Raw genomic sequence first — 21,726 nt, 5'->3', positions numbered from 1 at the left:
CAGGCCTTTTTTGTTCATTTCCAGGAACTTCCTCCTTTTTTTTCTCTCCATGACTGCAGCCTGTTTTGCTACACATGCTTTTCTGACAGATACCAGTGGAGGTTTTGAATTAGACTAGGTCACATGGACAAATGAAAATAACTTGGTATAAGAGGTTATCTGCTCTCCTTGGTTTTCACACATTTTACTCTCCTGGTCTCCTTTTTAGTGCAAACTTTCTAAAGCCTTTTAGATATAAAGAAAAAAAATCCCAGGAACAAGGCTTACTGAAGGTTTATCCACTCACTGTTCAGGTAATGTCTGCTTGCAACAAAGTTTTTATCCTATTTTACACATTCCTAATTATGGGCTTTTAGGGATCAAATTAGCTAGGTCGATTAATGAATCCCAGAACTGAGTTATAATGCATTCATATACGGGGGTAGTATCTGGGATTAATGAAGTGATTCTGTAATAAAAGCATCAGCAATTAATATTTTATTTGGAGGCTGAGGGCTGAGGCAAGATTTTGGAAAAGCCAAGTAGTTCTGATGCTAGCTTCATTGTTTAAAATAGAGGTGTCTGCACATAAAACTTAATGATTCTCTCACAAAGGTAAAAGGATGTGTCAGCTTTTCTCTGAATTTGCATAGATATGTATATTTATACATGTCTCTGTGTGTTATTCAACAGAAAATCCAAACCATTTAAATTATATTAGCTGAATGCTGTTCTTTTTTTGAAAGAATTGGGGTGATTTAAAGGAAATTTAAAGAGAACAGGGTGGTGTCCTTGTTGCTCCTTAGCCCATGAGCAAGCTGCATACATCAATGCCTGAATTATTTTCCTGCGATTTAGTTTACTCCTAGACTCAGATTGCAAAGCTGCAAGAGGTGTAGCAGTGGAGGCCTTTATGCAGCAGAAATGATCCATGGCCTCATGGGGCACATTAGGCCATCTCAGTTCACAGGTCTGGTTTGGACACCTCGCTGAGCTATTTCACAGCAACCCACGCTAGGCAGAGCAACCATTTCCTCTGCCTTTCCTCTGATGTATGGGCTGACTATGAAGGCTGATGTGAGGGCAACAACAGATTGGCAAATAATTTCTTGTGAATCTTCTACCATCATCATACCCACCTAGGTCTGGACAGAAAAATGCCAGCATCTTTGGCTTCCTGTAATATTTTTGGTGGCAAGGATATAGACCTAGATAGTTTGGTAAACCAAACTCCCTCTTCTTGGAAATGGAGTGGAAATGAGCATTTTGTCACTACATAGCAAGCTTCTTAATGCTTGCAAATTTTTCCTAGCATGATATTTGGTTTTAAAGGCTTTCTTTTGATAGAGACTTCATATAAACAACATTCTCTATTACATTTTTGTATTAGAATTTTATTTTTTTTTTAAGACAGGATAATTCTGAGAAATTTTAAACAACAGTTATTTCTTACAGATATTGTTCCATGAAGCTCGATTTGTACTGTTGTATGGTGAAATGAAAAATGTTGTCTCAGATTTGGACTTGATCCATATGCCAAGAATACATATTAGTTTTATTTAGGTTGCTTAAACCCTCACTTCAGTGTTTCGTGACTGAATGTTTAACTGTGCATTTTTCATCGTTTCCTCATTTTTTCCCCCTGAAATTCCCTAAGCTGCTTAGACAGGGGATGGAGGAAATGAATAAATATCAGAAAACTGATTGCCTATAAAACACCACTGGATTACTGATTCACACGTACAATAATTGTGCTTTCAAAAGAGCACAGAAAAGTAGTAATCCTTTAGAATGCTCCATGCCCATTCTCCAGCTGATGAAAGATGCATACTCACCAGTTGTGACCCTGCAGAATTCCTAAGAGTGCATCTGAATTTAGACCACAAATAGACATCCGGACTTGGTGTTTTCATTTCCACATCCATACAGCTTTTGTGCAGCCCAGATCACTTTGCAAAAGTGGTTAAATATTGCTGGTAAGGTCATGGAGAAATCATTAGTTTTACTCAATGACTGGAGTTAGTTTTGCTAAACACAAAAATTTGAGGGCAACTGCAAGCAATGTTTTTAAAAAGTCAAAAAATCGCATCTGACGACACCAGATTTTATAGCTGTATTTTGAGCTATATCAGAAATAACTTCTTTAATAATTCCCAGACTGTCAAATCATTCAATTTGCTCAGTTGTCTTGTTTCAGCGATTCTTTTTCACTTCTCCTTGTAGTTAGAAGTGGGGCAACTTAAAGGAGATGGGACAGAAACAGAACTGGAAAAATTTAAAGCCTATAGAGCAAAAAGGAAATGGACAACATTGGTGATAAGAAGGCAAAAAATTATTTCTCAGTTCCTTCCTGCTTCTGAAGAAGGTAGCCTTCACTTCTGAAGGGCAAGCCAGTTATCTCTGCCACTGCACTCAGTGAGAATTTCAGCTGTTAATGACAGGTAACATAACAAACCCTGAGTTTTTTACCCTCAGCTTCACTGACTCTTTCCACATCATTTCTCATACTGGGATTTCTTCACCTACCCACACTGCTCTCTCTTTGGCCAGAACATAATGGTTCCCTCAGACTGCCGAGCAAGATGGCCAGGGCAGCTGTTCCTGCCTGCCTCCTGCAATTTCTGTCACTGATGGACCTCACTGCCACACCACTCCTCACTTATTACTTCTCCAGTCAGTTTTATTTTGTCACTGGAATTTTCTCTTTCTCAATAGCCACTGGGATTTTTCCAATCTGATACTCTGAGTTCAGATTTTTCCAGACAGAAACTAGAAAATAGTGACAAAAATTATCTAAAAAAGAAGGTAAAGCTCCAAAACAGATGACAATTGATCATGCACAATAATATCATTGACTTAATTTTTATTTCTAGTTAGAACACTATAACTTCTTGTAAGTATAACACAGGAAAAAAAATAGAATTATTCAACATAGAATAAATTAACATTTTCAATTTGTGAAAACTGTCTCCTTTTTGTTGTTTTGGTTTGTTGTTTTTTTTCTGTTTTATTTTTGGCTTGGGGTAGGGGGCTAGGTGTATATACAAAGTTTTCACTATTAAAAGTGCTTTTTAAGGACATACCACAAATTTTTTAATGATAATTACATTTACTAACTTCTATAATTTCTTTGCATTTGTAAGACTAGAAAATGACAGAGGTAAAGTTTCAAGTATAGTACAGAAATAAGACTGAACAGGTAAAAGAGAACAGAAAATACGAAAATTTTTGAATGGTCTATTTAATCCGTGACATGTAAGACATATAATTCAGACATGGCAAAGTCTATTGACATGAATTTCAAGGAAGATAAAGTTAATATTTTCCATTCCACCATAGTTTCCAGGCTATTTCCTTTTAAAATTGCAGGCTGCAACTCTGACAAAAAGTCATATGCAGAAGCCTGACTATAATGCAGCATTATGTCAGCAAGTTATACTAATGCGATATAAGATTTGACCTAAATATCAGTCATAATCTTGCTTTCTGACAGATTAAATAAATCTAGAGAGTCCTTGACCCACCTACAAAATGTGAGGGCACGTAGGAGTTGCACAGACACTGCAGGACAGTGATGAGGAGGTGTTATTAATTAGCTCTGGGAAAAATAAAACTAGAGGGATGTGTGGTGTAGGATGAGTGAAAGTGTCAGATGGTTTGGGGAGGAGGCTGGACTAAGAAGCTGGTGAGGAATATTTTGACATGTGAGTGACCTTGCTTGGTTGATATAGGCCTTGCTTGCTTGCTTTCTTGCCTTCTCTTTCTCTCTTTCTCTTTCTCTCTTTCTTGCTCTTTCTCTTTCTCACTCTCTCTCTCCCTCTCTCTCTCATTTTTGTTTATTCTCATTTAAGAATACAGAAGTAACAAGAATTATGTAATCCAGTCACTAAAATAGCTGGTCAAAGAATATACTGCATTAGAATGCTGAAATTCTAGCTTAAAACACAAAGTACCATTGTTTTCTCTGTCACTAGAAATGTTCTGGTAAGTTCTAGGTGAAATGCATTCTTAGTCAGTTTATTGCCACTTTCATAAAAATCGGTATCCTTAAGAAACTCGTACTTAGTGATGTTTAACCAACCTGAATTCACAGATGTAAAGCATATCACAGTCTATATTTCAGTCTTATTTCTCTTAACTTGGCCATGGTCTTTCAGTCAGCATGTGCCCCCCAGCATGATCTTTCAGTATCTCTTCTTTTTTGTTAAGTTTTAATTCATAATTCTTGAACATGTATAATGAGAAGTTTGAAAGTATTGCAAGACTTCATACTGTGCCCAGGCTTTTCTAGAAATAAATTTTATACAACCATAGACTGTGGGATTTTTCATTGTACTGGCAATTTATATAATTCTGCAATTAGCTAGTCTGCTCAGGTCCTTTCACATCTTTTTCAGATGATAGGCTCTCACACTGGAGCAGAACTTTCTGTTATGAGCTGCTATCCTGTCACTCCTCAAGAATACACAGATCTTTCATATGATATCCTGGTTATCCTCTGCTGATAAAAATACCAAGTTGAGAGGTATAAGCATATTGGTATTCTGCTTTCTTGCTTCCTGAGTGAAAAGCAGACACTAGACTATTAATCACCATCTGTTTTAATACTGAGTCTTGAAAAACTCTACCAGTAATTCATCTCCACTTCCTCTACTAATATTTGCCTGACAGTTTCATACTTGACATAACAGATTCTTCACTCCTCTCTTTGATTTTAAGTTGCAGGTTTCATAGTTGGCACCATTTCCTGAAGTCTTGATATATAAAATCCAGTGCACTTCCTTTGTCTAGAAACTCTGTCTAGGATGATCTACATTTGATTAAATCCTTGTTGTTTTACATCCTATTAAATTGTCTTTAAATATTTTTTCCTTCAAAATATGTCCTAAAGCAATCTACTGAGCTACAGGCTTACAGATCCCTGATTACTTTCTCCTGTTTTAACCGTAGGCACAGTATCTGGTGTTTGATTTGAAAGGTGTGTTCTCATAAATCCTGGAAGGGAGACCCCCTAATCCCTCTGACTTGAGTGCATTAAGACTCATGACTTCTGTTTGCACCACAGTTGAGATAACAAGGGTGTGTAAATGAAAGCTGCTGTGAAACATTCTGTTTTTCCTCCCAAATCAACATAATTGTCCTTTTTGAAACCTGAGGCAAAATTTGTTTCATTTTTGGCCACACCTAGATTATCTTTAATCTCTGTTTTACCTTGTCTGCAAAGCTGCCCAACTTCTTTCCTTGTGCATTTTAGTCTTAATTTATATGGCTCAAAAAGGAAATAGCATATAGTTCACTATCTTCTTCCAGGCTAAAAACAGAAACTATTTTGACAGTCTAAAAGTTCATTTTTCATTTGTAGATCACTGGAGAGTTCTTTCAAATTTTGCTCTAGTTTAAAGTAAAATGTTCTGTAAGATTTTGATTTTGAAATTCCAGATTTCTTCCATGGTCAGATTACTTGGGATTCTAGTTTTAATGGGCTTTACTAAACATTTCCATTAGTTCATCAAAGATTGTCCTTTTTAATTTTAAATGTTTAGTTGAAAATCTGGGGTTTTTTTATCACTTTATCTTAAATGGAATCAATTTCTATTTGCTTGATTTATGTTCTTTTTCTGTTTTCAAAATCATAACCCATGTAATGAGCCTAATAAAAAGTATTTAATCTAGGCTCTGGTTCTACATTATTTTCTCATTTTAGAAGATTTATTTTGCTACCCTTCCACAAAATGGTCCTGACCCAAACAAGTTATTACATTACTGCACTCTTTTATATCTTTAGCTTTCACACTATAAGTTAACACTCCAAATTTCTTTTTTCTTTCTTGTCTTAAAGACTGAGTCTCCTTCAGTATCTATGTTACATTTGGAATTGCTGTTCTGTGATATTTTTATCTCTATAACACTTGGTTTCATCACTAATGGGTGTAGCTCAAAATCCTCCCTCTCTGAGGAACACAAAAGAATGTAGAAACATTTGTTAGTCTCATAATATACTAATGAAATAACTAATTGCAATGGTGGAAGGCGCAAGTGCATTGCATGTTGAGAAGGTTGAATGTAGAAACACCAAAATTCCACAGACAAGTCCACCCTTTCTGTAGATGAATTATTTTTCTACACTTATTACCATAATATCTCAACATCTTCAATAGTGTGGTGAGCAATACGACTAACATCTAACATTTGCACTTTGTTTTCTCTTGCTGTTATTCTCATGGTAGAGAAGAAAACGGAGTAAAAATGGTGACAGTGCTTGCAACTGCTGCAATGCTTTCACAATGGTACTGAACCATACTAAACACCCAGACAATGGTGATTTCATGGCCTCATGGAATGGCAAAGAGACATTCTGCAGTTAGAAAAGAATCTGCTGCATAAAATGGTAGTCTATTGTGTTTCTAACAGTTCTCTGACTCTTAGAGAGTCATTATAATAATTTCTGACTAAGAGTTGAGGTGCCCAAAAGCCTCCATCATGCCTCTGAAAACAGACCAGCTTTCACTCTGGTGTTCCCTTTACCAGAAGCATCATTAGAATCTCTCAGTGCTAAAGCATTTTGGTTTTAACTTTCGGCTTTTTCATGCCTCTCTTCTTTCTATTTGTTGTACTGAATAGGGCATAAAGAATGTCAACTGCCACCTGTGCAAAGGAGAAAAGGTTTCAGTAACTGTGTGAGGCTATTTCCAGGGTCTGTTTGGCTTTAGACCATTGTCTTAGACCACTGTCTTTCCAAAAAGGTTTCCTGCTTCAATTCTTACCCTAATAAAAACATTGCAGCATGGAAATTCATCTGCTATTGAGGATGTTATCCTTACTTTTATTGGCATGTAAAAACCAGAGACTAATTTCTTGATGTGTCTCTTCTGCAGCACTCCTAGGACCTTGTCAGTCTGAAGAATAAAAGAAAGTCTTATGATCTGAGGCTGTGTTTTTCCAAATAAGCATTAGCATTACCCCAGAGTTCCTCATATTAACTTTTAGTGAAAATTGCACCTAACTTTACATTATACTACAAAAGGAGATCAGGCTGTCAGCCATTTCCATGCAGTGATGACAGGAAGGAAGGATATCAATAATGGCATCGGTGTCCTTCAAATATAACTCCTGTGGCACCTTTAGGAAAACAATTTTCTGAGTTAGTCAGTGGCCCATGTGGCTCTGTCACATTCTGTCATTTGGTGGCTGATTAGGTGCAGGTCAAACCCATTTAGGTTTGTTGTCATAAGGTAGGCAGAAGGGATGAGATGATAAAGGACAAAAATTATGGTAGATAGCCTGAGACATTTAGGAGTTTTCATTCAATATTGGTTTCTTTCATCTGGCATCTGAGGCTTTACAGCTGTACACAGAACTCACCTTATCCAATGGCCACAGGCAGCCACTGCCAGCTTTGCCAAGAGACTCCTGAGATTTCTGATGATGCTTCTGGTAAAGGGAACACCAGAGTGAAAGCTGGCCTGTTTTCAGAGGCATGATGGAGGCTTTTGGGCACCTCAACTCTTAGTCAGAAATTATTATAATGACTCTCTAAGAGTCAGAGAACTGTTAGAAATACAATAGACTACCATTTTATGCAGCAGATTCTTTTCTGCAGAATGTCTCTTTGCCATTCCATGAGGCCATGAAATCACCATTGTCTGGGTGTTTAGTATGGTTCAGTACCATTGTGAAAGCATTGCAGCAGTTGCAAGCACTGTCACCATTTCCACTCTGTTTTGTTCTCTACCATGGGCCTTCTCTTCGATTCAAATTTACAGGACAGAATTCGGCGGATTTTTACCTTCCTGCTTCTCTCCTGATTTCTGGGTTTCTTAGTGTAGTGAAATAAACTATTTCTAACCAATTTGTAAGAAATATGATGATGTACCCAAACAGCTTTTGTTTGCTTGTTCTTGCTTTGCATGTAAGCAGAGCACCATGAAGAACCCTCGGTGATTAGAGAGAGGAGTTGAAGAGCTCCAAGGGGGGCAAAGTAATAGAGAAGAACCTTTAAGTGCAGGAAGAGACATCTCATAATAACCTTCCTGTAGATAAAAAAGTCAAAGGCTGAGATGTGTTAATTTGAAAAGGCAGATGGAATTCTTGTGTACATTTGAAAATTGACAAATTCAAGTGTGCTTTCAAGGTGAAATTTCAAAAAACACCTGCCTGAGTTAGGGGCACAAACCTAACTAGAATCTAAATATTTTTAAAAATCTCATGCCAGAATCATTGGAGAATAAAAATATGCTGTAGACTTGAAAAGTAGTATCTAAAATATGGCCATTTTCATGTCAATAGTCCACATCTGCAAGTAATTATGGGTGCAAATGTGGATATGTCAACATCTACATACATTAATGTACCTGTTAATCTGATAGCTAAACGTATGTTTGTTATCCAATAATATAGTCTGCAAAACTGTTCCCAGGTATTTGTGCATGTAAAAAGGGAAGCCATGTTAACATTAACCCTTAGAATTCTTATGCTGATATTTTTATCATGCACAAATGGAAATCACATTAATGTCCAAGATAAATATACATAGTTGAGGGAAACATTAATACCTTCTCTCATTTTTATTTTATTGTGAATTGTATTTTCCACCTATGTTGTTCATTAATTCTCTTTTGTGTAGCAATAAACAAGTGAGTTACATGAACTTGCATGAGCAGAATTGTCAGTAATTAGTTTTTAAATGCTTTCCAGTTCAGGAGGCTAGGCACTGATCTTCCTGATTATTTAAAATTGCCCTTTAAATATTCCTTTGCACATTGAAGTGAAATTTAGATTTAAAAACATAATTACAAACCCCTCTACACAAAACTTTACCCAGAGAAAATGTCAGACTTGTATATCTGTGGCTCACTTGAAGAAGAGGGAATTAAATTTTTCTCTTTCTTTCAAAGACATATACTGATTAGTTAACTATCCTGAGATCTGACATTTTCCTGAGTAGATTGTCATCATAATTGTTGATTTATACTAAGAAAAAATACAGTTTCACTGAACTGACTTTCCAATAAGATTATTTCTCTGTGTTGGACCAAAACCATTCTAATTATGAGGTACTTGCTTTCACCCAGCTTTGTAGCTTTGTAACTTTTTTTAGAGTTATTAATTGCAGATATCTGATATGCACATGAAGTTTTTTCCTGGAAATCTTCAGCCATCTTTGGGAGTATGATTAACAGGTTATATTGCTATGCTGATTATTAAAGGGTAAACTACCAGCTACTTTTTTAAGTTTTGGCACATTCAAAGTCTGTCTCAAGAACCCAAAGGCTGAGCAAAGCTTAGCCTCAGTGTTGAAGAGGTGATATCCTTCTGAAAATCTTATCAAACTAGTTGTAAACATCTGAAAAGTCACCTTTAGCTTGTGCCAAGAAATTTGTCACAGCCTGGAAGTAATCTTTTTTTAATAACCCTTCTGTACTTGTAGAGAGCTCCTTAGAGATCTTGTAATCTGCAGCCAAGAGGACTTCTCTGGTAGGTTTCCCCTGATGAAATCTGCTGTGGCTCCTGGGGATCACACATGATGAAAACAAACTACACTGTTTTGCCATTTTAAGGAGTTCAGTATTGTCCATTTATGCTTTGGCATTTCTGGCTTTTGCTTTATTTATATAGACACACATTACCCTCCAAGGCACTACATTTGAAGGTAACACATTAAAAGAACATTAGCCTGCATTGCCTCCACCACCCCTTTGTGTAAGCAATGATGCAGGCTCTAATTACCTGTATACATTCAATAATTTTTCCCTCACCAGTGCCCTTAACCTCACTCATAACAAGGCCTGAGCCTGAGACTCAGACAGGATGGTATATTGAATGGAGCTGTGTTATAAACAACTTTTTATAGACCTCTTCCCCTATTCATTGCAGAAGTTCAAGGTGTGTGATCAAAATAAAAACACTGTGGGATCAAAAACAAAACAATGGTTGCCCAAGTAAAACCAAGACAGGTTCTACTGCAGTCTTTGACACTGTGGGTATGTTTACTGTGGGTAAGTGTATATTGCAGAGATACCTGAGCAGTTCAGGCACCAGGAGCAATTCTGCAGCAGCACAAGGGAATTCATTCTTCAAAGTAAAGCTCAGAGATACCTGAAGCTTCTACAGCCAGACTGGTTCTTGCAGCTGGGTTAGCTTGGATGGACAACAGTTTGCAAAGCAGAAAACACACAGAGCTTTTTGGTGTTGCTTGGCTGAATACATCATATTTTGCAAGGATGGTCAGTCAGCAATTTTGCATTTCTTACTACCTAACTCACAGGATACTCCTGAGATACTCCTTTTGTGTGTGGGTTTAACACACATAACCGCAAGCAGAACTGATGGGAGCCATAAGCTGAACTGAGCTGTTACAAATGATAAATGATCAGCCAGCAAGCTAAATGTATTACCTAATTAAACTAAGAATTTTTAATGATAATTTCTTATACAAAAACAAGGTGGCAATGTGTCTTTCAGTCAATGTCTCTCAATGGCATCATTAGACCTCAAAGAAGACCAGCAAAAATCATACACTACTTCACATCTGTGGAATAATATTAAACAAGTACCATTAAAAATAAATAAAATAACAGAATATAGGAAGAGATTCAAATATGTAAGAAAGAAAAACTGGAACCCTGAGCCCAAAATTATGTAAAAAATCCATTGTTACCTATATATAATAGAATCATGGAATGGTTTGTGTTGGAAGGGACTTTAAGGATCATTTAGTTCTGGTCCTCCAACCATGGGCAGGGACACATTCCACTAGGCCAGGTTGCTCAGAGCCCCATCCTGGGGTCTGAACACTTCCAAGATGGGGCATTCAAAGCTTCTCTGGGTAACCTCATCCAGTGTCTCACCACCCTTGCAGAGATTTCTTCTTTATGTCCAATCTAAACCAACACTCATGAAGTTTAAAGCCATCCTTTCCCCCTTGTCACTACACATCCTTGTCAAAAGACCCTCTCCAGCTCCCCTGTAGACCCTTTAGGTGTTGGAAATCTGCTGCAAGGTCTCCCTAGAGCCCTCTCTTCTCCAGGCTGAGCAACCCCAAATCTCACATCCCACCATCACAGGCTGTGTTCCACCCTGTTATTGTCTTTGTGGCCTCCTCTGGACTTGCTCCAAAATCCCATGTCCTTCCTTTGTGGGAGCCCAGGTACTCCAGGTGGGTCTCATGAGAGCAGGGTAGAAGAATAAGAATGTTTCAGACAAAGTTTCTCTGTTGTGTACACAGCCAACTGCCATTTAAATGCTTCCTAAATAATTGGAACCTTATAATATTGGAGTGGTTTGGGGGTTAGTTTTGTTGAGTTGTTTTTTTTTTTAGTGTGGGTAGTTTTAAAGTGCAATAAACACCATCTGCATGATAGAATGAAAAGTAGCTGCACTCTGCTTCCTATTTTTCTCTCAAAGATGATTTTCATTCAGATCCTTTATTTTTTATTTTTCCCAGCCTGCAGTCAACTGAGGATTTTTGCTGAACTGCTCAGAAACCTTGCTGCCTTGCATACTGAAATCATGAAGTACCATATATCTCTCTCTAGAAAGGAAAAGTAAATACCAGAGTGTTCTAACTGAGGTCATACTTTCTCCATGTCTAGACGTCTTTGGTAATCTCTCCCTCTTATAATACTGCTCTGCCTTCCATGTACTCAGCTGTGAGGAAAGTACTTTGCTGTTAGTTGCATAAAATATGCTGAATTTCCAGACAGCTTTCAGTACAGCATCTCAGATTGTTAGGGCTGGTGTGTGTGATCTTTTATGAAATCAGATTTTTTCCTCTGAGGAACTTTGCTCAGTAAACCAGTGTCAAATTTGGAATGAAAATATGACTGATGTGGTTCCTTAATGCCCAGCTTGTTAAGCAAATGCTGTTGAATCCAGTCCCTAGTAAACAAGCTATACTTCTTGTTCCACTAGAAACAAATTTTACTAAGAATCTTTGTAGATCACTCTTTATGCAAAAAATAATGTCACAAGTCATGGTTTTGAGCAGAATAAAGCAAACATTTATTAAATTAAATCATATGCTGAATCAGTGTTTGCCCTTATAGTTACACTTTTTAAATATTAATACTCTTTTCTAACTCTTTGTACATAAATAATCTTTTAAGAGAGTAACAATGAAATATAGACAATCCACATCAAATGAATGCGAACTTTTGATGTAATTATCAAAGGTCTGTTGGATTTTGTCTAATTTCAATTGGTATTGGGTTATAACCAACAAATTCAAGTCTCACATGGATTTTTTTAAATCCAAGCATTATGCCCCCTTGCACAAAGGATTTTGGCTTAATTTGGCCAATTATAATGGTACTGGTTCTTAATAAAAATATGTAAAGTTCAGATTTTGAAAACTAAAGTGCTGAGGATTTGTTTTAGCATGGAGCAATTAACTAATTGATCTATGCACTAAATGAAACTCCAGTAAAGGCTTTTGGGGTGGGTTTTTTCAGTATAAGCTGTTAGAGAAATACTTTAATGTTTAAAAAGGATATACTAACCTGAAATTCTTTCTGATATATAGAGTCATAAACTAAGTAGAACATAAAATCATAGAATCATTAAGGCTGGAAAAGACCTCCAAGGTCATCAATCCCACCTTTGACCCATCACCACCTTGTCAATCACACCACAGCACTAAGTGCCACATCAAGCCTTTCCCTGACCACTTCCAGGGATGGTGACACCACCACCTCAGGGTGCTTGCACTGAAGGGCAAGCCCATGCAATGAGGACATTCTTCCTGATGTCCAGCCTGAAACTTCTCTGGTGCAGCTGGAGGCCATGTCCTCTGGTCCTTTCAGTGGCTGCCTGGAAGAAAAACTGATCCCCACCTGGCAACAACCTCCTTTCAGGGGTTGTGGAGAGTGATAAGGTCCCCCCGAGCCTCCTTTTCTCCAGGCCAAACACTCCCAGCTCCCTCAGCTGCTCCTCACTGGACTTATGCTCCAGACCCTTCACCAGCTCTGTTGCCCTTTCTGGTCTTGTTCCAACTTCTCAATGTCCTTCTTATGGTGACTGGCCCAAAACTGGATACAGGACTCAAGGTGTGGCCTCATCACTGCCCAGTACAGAAGGACAATCACTTTTCTAGTCCTGCTGTGCATATTGTTGGCTCAAAAAAATTTTGCCACTTTTCATGTATCTGCATGTCATCCTTGCCAAGGAGCCATGCTAATCTTCTCTGTATTATTTCAATTTTTGTGTATATACTACCAAAGTGAAATATGTGATACTATTACTTTCAATGTTGTGGGGAGCTTAAGCACAGAGATACTGGCCATTGTAAATAGCTATTAAAAAATGATTGCTGCATGCACGTTTGCAACATGCTCCTATGTCCTTTTACTGATTCCAGTCCTTTTCTCTGGGAAACACCAAATACCATTTGAACAGGGAAAGAAACACAAAATTAACCAGACTGAGATTTTCAGACCTACAAGGCCATTTGAGGTTTGCTAAGAGATTAAAAATCAGCTCTATTTTTCCCTGGTAGATTTTTAACCAAGAAGGGAAGCCCACCCAGGCAGTAAGGGATGATTCATGGATTCTGAAGCCAGAAAGGACCACTAGTATCTTTTAATCTCTACCCACAGGACCTATTTTATTTGTTTTCCCTATGGGGTCCTTAGAGAAGAGAAAGCTGATGGTCCAGTGGTGGCTGTCAGCCTTCGAGTCTGTTCCAGCTGCTGCAGGGTGAGGAGAGTGTGGCCATGGGAAGGGTGCTGGATGTGAGAAGCCATGGTCAGACACTTGCAGGACGGGAAATGGACTTGAGGGTCATGAAAAGGAGTAGGCCAACACCAGGAGCCACATTTCAGGAGTGCCCACTTCCCATCTCACTGCCCCCTTTCTAACTTCCTCTCCCCACAGCTGCTCTAGCTCCTCAAACCTCCCTACAGGATACAAATAATCTCCTCAACTCTATTCCTCTTCACTCACTTCTCCAGGGCTTACTCTGGCACCACCTTGACTCCCCATAAAAAAATTGCCTAATGTCAAAGATTAGATTTCTCCTCTGCATCCATTTTGGATGAGTTTTTCATGCTTCCAAAGATGGGCAGGCTCTTTTCTCTGGGGGCAAGGGCTGGCAGCTCCACTCTGCAACATGCTTTTCACAGCATGTTCATAGCATTTCAGTGTGTTCAAACTTCTGCTGAATTCAGGCCACCTATCCAGGAGATTCAGTGCATTCTAACAGCTGACTCCTGATTGCTTTTCACAGCATCAACGTTTCGCCCCTGCATACTGTGCTCAGAATTCAGATTATTTTCAAATAAGGGTTAAAATGGCTTAGGACCAAGATCTTGCAGTGTCTTATTAGTAATGGCCCAGGTAATTTATGCCTTTCCATTAATGCACACATTTTGAGTGCTATCAGTCAAGTGGCTTTTAAATAATTTAATCTATGCTCTATTAATTACATATAATGCAGGATTTTAAAACACAATGTCATGTGTAGTATGTCAAATGCATCAGTGAAATTTGATTAGACTGTTACACAGCTACCTTTGTCAACCAGACCTATAATCTTATAAAAGAAAAACCTAAAGAAGATAATTTGACAAGAACTACTTTCTCTAAAACTACGTTGAATGATATAGCTTTATTTTTAACACATAATTCCCTCCTGATAGAGTGCTGACTTTGTCCAGCTTTCTATTTTTTTTTTTTCCCTAAGATTAGAATCAGAATAACTGATATATCATTTCCTGGGTCATTTTCTTTAAATTCTACTATTCCTTTAGTCAATTGCTGGCAAGTCAGCAATTCTTTGAACTATCCTTTCCTTCCCAAGACTGGTAAAGAAAATTAACTCCAGTGGTCCAGAGACCTTCTTGATTAATATTTTTTTAACTTTTCAGGTAAGAACAAGGTTTGAAATATTTGATTTTAGCAGAAGATGCACTATTCATCATATTCAGATGCACTAATTGTTAGGTTTAATTCCCTTTAATCTTTTATTCCAGTTACTATTTAGTTTTATTTTTTTAAGAAATCTACTGGCCAATATTGCCATTCTTTTATTTCTGAAAGGAAGAAGTGTAAGTATCAAGACCCCAGTGGGACCTCAAGGCAGATAAGCAGCTAAAACTCAGATCTAGGTCTGACCTAAGGGTGGGAGTGCTGGCTCATCTCACACTGAGCCCACAAGGTAGCTGCATGCCTTATCTTTGGTAAGCATACCAGGAGAGTCTGCAGGGAGTGGTTTATTGATAGGAATGATGAGTTTACATGATGCTGGTTCTTTATCAGCCCCCTAGAAATGTTTTGCTGTCTACCTTTTCCTCATTGTTTCAACCTCTCAAGGCACTCAGCAAAACACATTGCACCAAGAAACCTCTCTTTTCCTTTCTAACAGCGCTGTAGCACCATGCAGTTCGAGATGTCTTGAGGCCTAACAAGAGCTGTGTTCCCACAGTGGGGTTTGTCTGTAGGGAGATGCACCTGGAAAAATCACTGCCTGTGGTAAGCATCAAAGTACTCTGGATAACTGTCTGCCCTAGACAATCCCACAGCTTTTCTTGTGCCTCGTGGTTTACCAAGCATGACAACAGATGTGGGTGACTTGTTGCTTTGTAGTTTGTTTGTTTGTTTGTGTGTGTGTTTTCATCTGAGATTTTCACATTCTTGAAAGATGTTTTTGTTCTCCTGGTCTTTGAAAACTCTTGAAAATGTGCAGCCTGGAGGTTGAAAACCTAGAGGCAAACACAGAAGTTGAGATTTCATTGTCTGCTAAATCTGTTATTCAAACCTGGTGAATTTCTAGGTCTTGCCATCCTTAGATTTCGAGTCTGACACAGAAGAAAAGTTCTAAACAATGAGTTCAGGATTATTTCAGACCAGATATTTCCAGGATACTACAAGTAGATGTCTGGGGAAAGCTGACATTCTGCTGTTTTTTTTGCCACCATCATCCCCAGCCAGAGATAAGGTACTATTCTGCACAGACCTATGGTAATAAGGGTCAGAATAACTGTACACAGATAATTAGTAACTACTTATATGGAAAGATCTGACAACAAGACCACAAATGTAATAACTTTTTTTTTTTTTCAGAATTATGAAAATCAGCACTGAAACTATTATTTAAATATTTATAATATGTATTATTATTATTTATTTTATATAGGTGATCTGAAGCACCAGAATCAAAAATATTTGCTCTGTTACTATTATTGACATGGGGAGCTGTTCAGTGTTTCATTCAGTCTTTGATAGAGATGACTTAAAACTGGCATTCACTATTTCCATTTTTTTTTTTTTTTATTATTTTAGCACAACTTGTTAGGAAGGACACTCAAGCAGTCCTTAATTACAGTAGCATCTTCAATAAAACCCATCCATGGGTACCTAGATAGCTATATATTGTTCTTCAGCACATGCCACCCCTTTAAAAACACAGTACAAAATAAAACCCAAAAAAATCAGGGAAAATGTTAAAAAGTGAGTTAGTTGATCTACATAAGAACCATTTAGAAAAATATGGCTTCACTTCCATTTGTCTGTATTCTCTACATTGCAGGGGGCAGTTATTTCTTTGTTTAATCATGTCTTTGACCACAGTTCAAAAGTCAATATTCTTCTGTTAGATGCAACTTGCAATTGAGGAATAGGTATGGAACTTAACCAGGAAGCTTTGTGAATAGGGAATTGAATTTGCATCTAATTCACTAAACGCACATGTTTACATGACCTTTAAAAAGGGGAATTAGAGCAGTTTGATCATGAGCTCTAGGCAGTCTGACATAGTGAGGTGATTGAATCAAGAGGCTCAGGTACTTCTTACATGAGAGCTGAACTGAAAGAGAATAATTTTAATTTAAATGTAATTTCATATAAAATTCATAGCTGTGTTAGCATTATGAAATAATTGTAGTGGCACTGTAGATGACTGTCCAGAAGCTTCTAGGGTAGCAGCAAACACTCCAGGGCTGTCAGTTCACCCGGGTCCCTTCTTGCTACCAAACAGTACAGGGAGGGTACTGTGGAGATTTGGTGTCAGAATGTGGCAAGTGATATTCAGGCAGATATCTAATATTTACTGAGGTCAAATGTAGTAGAACATTAAATTCTCAGAATAATACCAAACCTTGGTTAAATTACATAGGGAATTTAATTTCTAGACTCCATTACACTAGAAGTATGCAAAGGATGATTTTGATTATATGACCTGTCCTGTGTCTAAGAGCCAAGGATCTCTCATTCTGTGCAAGTACTACACACCTCTATGGATTTAGAGCACTGGGTGTTGAAATAGGTAGAAAAATAAGTACTTTTCAAGACCCAGAAGGATATTGGAGTTCTTATTTACTCTCCAAATGCTCCACAGCACACTTTTCAGGAGCATGTTAAAACTTTGCCTCTTCATCCACAAGGGTATCGAGGATATGTGTCTCAGTATGCCTTACATTTCCAATGAGGATAATACATTGTTTAACAAGGGGAAGGGGAGGGTGGGAACACCAGAATGTCTACACAGTCTCTGCCAGAAAGTCATGAATTTCTTCTGCCTGTGTTTCCAACCACAGGGAGCTTTGTGTGTGATGTATGACTCTGGACAGAGTGGTGCTAAACCTACTTTAATAGACACTGTCCATTGCCTTTTTTGGACAACCCACTGACCAGCTGTCCATCTGGTTAGCCATGGGCATACAGGATGAACTGCTTCCAAAAAGCAAAAGACAAGTAATGCAGTGTGGGAGCTCTGTGGGCCAGATTGACATTGGTATTAGGATTACCTGTGTTGTGCCTGAGATAAATGTAAAGTTAACAAGCAAATATTCCCAATCCAAATCCATTGAGATTTCACAGGATAAGTGTAAAGGAGTAGAACAGCAATGCAGGGTTTCCTATCCTTTTAATGGCTCATTAATACTAGTTATAAATGTTTAATGGCTGATTACATTTTCATCCTGCACAAGGCCCCCAAAGATGCAAATGCTCCTCTTGTTCCATAGGTTACCAGGTTTACTGAGTGCTCTGTAACACAAAGGTAGTTCCAGCAAGGTGACCTCCCTCAGCCCTGCTACCAAGACTTTCCTAGCTGCCCTTCATCAGGTAGGCAGGTTTCTTCCAGGACAGCATGCCAAGTCAGTCCAGTTCAGAGAATACATTTTCTTGTTCTCTGCTGGGAGAAATAATGGATATATGAGATAGTGAATAGTAATATCAGAAAGATATCTACTCATGGTAATATCATCTAGGTTGTGGGATCTATTTTTAGAGAATTTTTTCTAATTCATTCCCACACTAGATGGAAAGTTCCTTTTGCTTTTCAGTTTCCTGAACCACATTATCCGTAAATTTTTTTTAAAGTCTTAGTAATTTACTTCATATTCATAATCCTGTTTAATTATAGCTACATGTGATTTTCTACTTTTAGATAACAGCTTTTCAGGTTATAATAGTACAAAAGAAATGTAGTTTTCAAAAATATTGCATAGATACATAGTGCTCAATTTTGATGAAGCTGGGCACAGACCAGGGACTGATTATTTCTCTGTTATGCCTAGTAGATCGAGGAAATTAAATGGTCTTAGCATCTGGTTTTAAGACAGTCTAAGTAACAACACAGATGTTACTCCCAGACTGCATACAGCCTTGTAGTGGATGGGCACAGTGGAAAGATACTGCAGACATCCCATTTCTCTATTATGTTCCCATTCTGCATCTCACCTGAAAGGTCCAATAAGCATCTAATGCCCTTCTAGTTCTCAATAATGGAAATCTATTGTTATGATTAAAGTACCCTTCATAGTTTTCGCAATTTTTTTAAATTGAAAATGCTGATTTTTTTGTTGGAAAAACAAATTCATTGTTTTACCAGAGGAGGTATACTCTAGGTTAAGAGTTAAGCCAGAAGAGAAGAATGGGAATGTGAAGACCTCAGCCAGTGCTTCAGCTGCTTTTCAGAATGCAAACATTTACATTCTGGTTGAAAAGTCAAGATTTTCTACTTATGATTTTGATTTCTCTTCTTTTTCTTTACATTTACTACACTTTTTGGTGAAAATTGCATTTTCAAACCTGTCTATAACACTATAAAGAGCTCTTGCTTGTCAAACACTATAAAGAGCTCTTGCTTGTCAAACAGTATAAAGAGCTCTTGCTTGTCAGTCATTCTCTGAATCTCTGATCAGTTACACCTGCTCATTGCTCCAATAAAGGCCTCTGACATGGCTCATGGTGGGTCCATTTCAATGTAGCAGTTCTCACCTGAAATTTAAAGGAAGATTTTGACATGTTTAAAAACTTTTATTATTAGCTAAGGTGAAGGATAGGTTTCAGATCTGCCCCCACCATCTGTAGAGACCAATAGGACATATACAAATCTTTTTACATAGATACAAAATTTATGGTTCCTGCAGGAGAACATACAGACATTATACATCATGCATGACTGGGACAAGAAGCGTTATGAGTAACTGAAAAGCAGATTTGCTAGCTTCTATGGTTTATCTTATCTGCTTTTTTCCTACTAAATACTTCATAGTCATGACCTTTCCAGCAAAATTTCATCATGTAAAATAATCTGAAATACATGTCTTCACTTGGTCATGAGCACATGTTGCTTCTGTACTCCCTCAGTGGTTGTATGCTCAGGATGAATCAGTAATCACAGCCAACACAATAAACACAATAAACACAAAATCAGGATCATAGCCCTTCTTAAAAGGAAATGTATAAGAAATTATGACAATGGTGAAGGTGTCCAAATATCTGTTGCTGTTGTTGCTTTGTGTAAATAGTTTCATTTATAACTCCTCACTGTTCAGGAACCTTACCAAGCTGTTCTCCCCCCAGATGGTTTATTCAACTCTCTGCCCCTACAGGAAATGGTCAAGTCTACATGCTCTGCTCTGGATCTCTGCCTCACTAGCAGGGGAACAGAAGTACCAGGAGATGAATTGTCCATGAGAGTTTCCTACAGCAAATATGCAATCAAGGGTCTTTAACAGATTTTCATCTCCTAGTTTGTGGATTTTCATTTATGGTGTAACAAACCTTGGCAGAAATCCTGAGCAGTCACTTTCCAGTCACTTGAATTGAGCCTTCCCTTGGTCTGATTTACTGTAAGGTCTGATGCAGGATGTTTATTCTTTTCCCTCAAACTATTTTGTCTTGGAGAACCACACAGTGTTTCTCTGATTCTATGATGATAAAACCTAATCCATCTATCAAGATGAGTCAGGAGACTAGGTCAGCTCACACCCCTCTCCCCACACACATACACAGCACCAAAATGCCAACAAGCTGCATGTTGAACACATGTGCAGAACAGCTATGATAAGTCAGAACAATCGTTAGCTTATTCACTGTGCAATTCCAGTACATCTTGTACATGAGTTTCCAAAATTATTTTAATAACAATCATCTTTGACTACACAGTTGAAGATAGTTGGATCTCTTCCTGAAGGCACGTTCCCACAGTAATATCCATGGCACATCCATTACAGACAGTGCTGTTAGTTCTCATTAGCTAGGACAAACAAGGCAGTGAGTCACAATCTCCCTGCATAAAGGATTCCTTTGTTTTAAACTGATAAACCAGAGATTCTGCTCTGTACTGGTGTAAACCTGACATTGATTAAAGCTTCCAGGGATGTTAGAGAGGCAGTATTTGAATGGATGTGGACTTGAGATGTCAAGAAAACCTGCCACAAAAGATACAGTCAGTTTGTATTTTTTCCAATAGAAATTACTTAGCTTCTCTCATTTTTGGAACCTATTATATTTGCTGCAAGTATTTTCCAAAAGCCTCTAAGAAAACTAGGCTTAAGCTAAATAGATTGTACCAAATATTTCTAAAGTTTGCCTAGCAAAATAAATTGTGTTTATACTCTTTCCACTTCATAGTCTATTTCTAGTAGGTGGCATTTCTTTCCCCAAAGTATGCTGAAGCGCATCTAATTTACTATGAGAAAGTATTCTTCCTCTTATGCTTTGGCTCTTGTTTTGTTGTTAGGTTTTGTAAAATCTTAGCTCTAATGGTGAAAGCCAAACACAGAAATATTTTTACCTGCACTTTGCCAGTAACATCAAAAGATGTGCTATTATCTCAACAGCAATTTGGACTGGTTATCAAATGATAATCTTGGAATGAGTGAGTATGATTTGTGACGGTACTTATCTTTTGTAGGTGTGGTTGGCATGTATTAAAATGTTTTTTTTTTCTTGCTGGATAGCATGCCAAAGACTTCAGGCAATAAGTAATTATTCCATGTAAAATATTTATTCTCTGCCAGTCATACGTCTTTCTCAAAGGTCTGACTTTGCAGCAGAATTTAAAACCATGTAAAAGATTAAATATGAGGCCAGAATGGAACCTGATGTAAGCAACTACAATAGAAATATGTGTTGTGTGTGCTCAGTAGGTCTTTTGAGTAGAGACCAGTCGTAATTCCTGTCTGCATTTATTTGGAGCCTTAAGGTCAGATTATCCAATATTGGGCACTCAATTCCTGTTTCAGCTGTGACCCAGCTAGGAACTCACTAAGGTGAAGATTTTTGTGCTTTAGAGCTGCAAAATGAAACCTCAGTTTCTTTTATTCTGTTATATGCTGTCAGTTATTCCCCGCCTGAGAGTGCCTGAAGTGAAAACTCCAGAAGAGACTCACAGTGTAAAGTCAGATTGACCACGGCAGTTGCCAGCAGATGCTCTGAGCATCTCATCTGCTTCTGAGCCATGGCTGTGGCCCTGAGCTCCAGCCACAGCTCATCCTTCCCAGCAGGGCACACAGTGTGCTG

The 21,726-nt window shown here is 37.9% G+C and overlaps 1 non-coding gene across 1 annotated transcript; it reads right to left on the bottom strand.

Moving 5' to 3' along the window:
* Positions 1-13,096: 13,096 nt before the first annotated feature.
* Positions 13,097-13,204, bottom strand: LOC131576799 (U6 spliceosomal RNA). Its single transcript, XR_009277077.1, has one exon. It is a non-coding gene; the product is annotated as a U6 spliceosomal RNA (small nuclear RNA).
* Positions 13,205-21,726: the final 8,522 nt, after the last annotated feature.

Source organism: Poecile atricapillus, chromosome 2 (genome assembly GCF_030490865.1).
Source record: "Poecile atricapillus isolate bPoeAtr1 chromosome 2, bPoeAtr1.hap1, whole genome shotgun sequence".
Taxonomy (NCBI): Eukaryota; Metazoa; Chordata; class Aves; order Passeriformes; family Paridae; genus Poecile; species Poecile atricapillus.
This window is presented reverse-complemented; position numbering and strand designations above follow the sequence as displayed.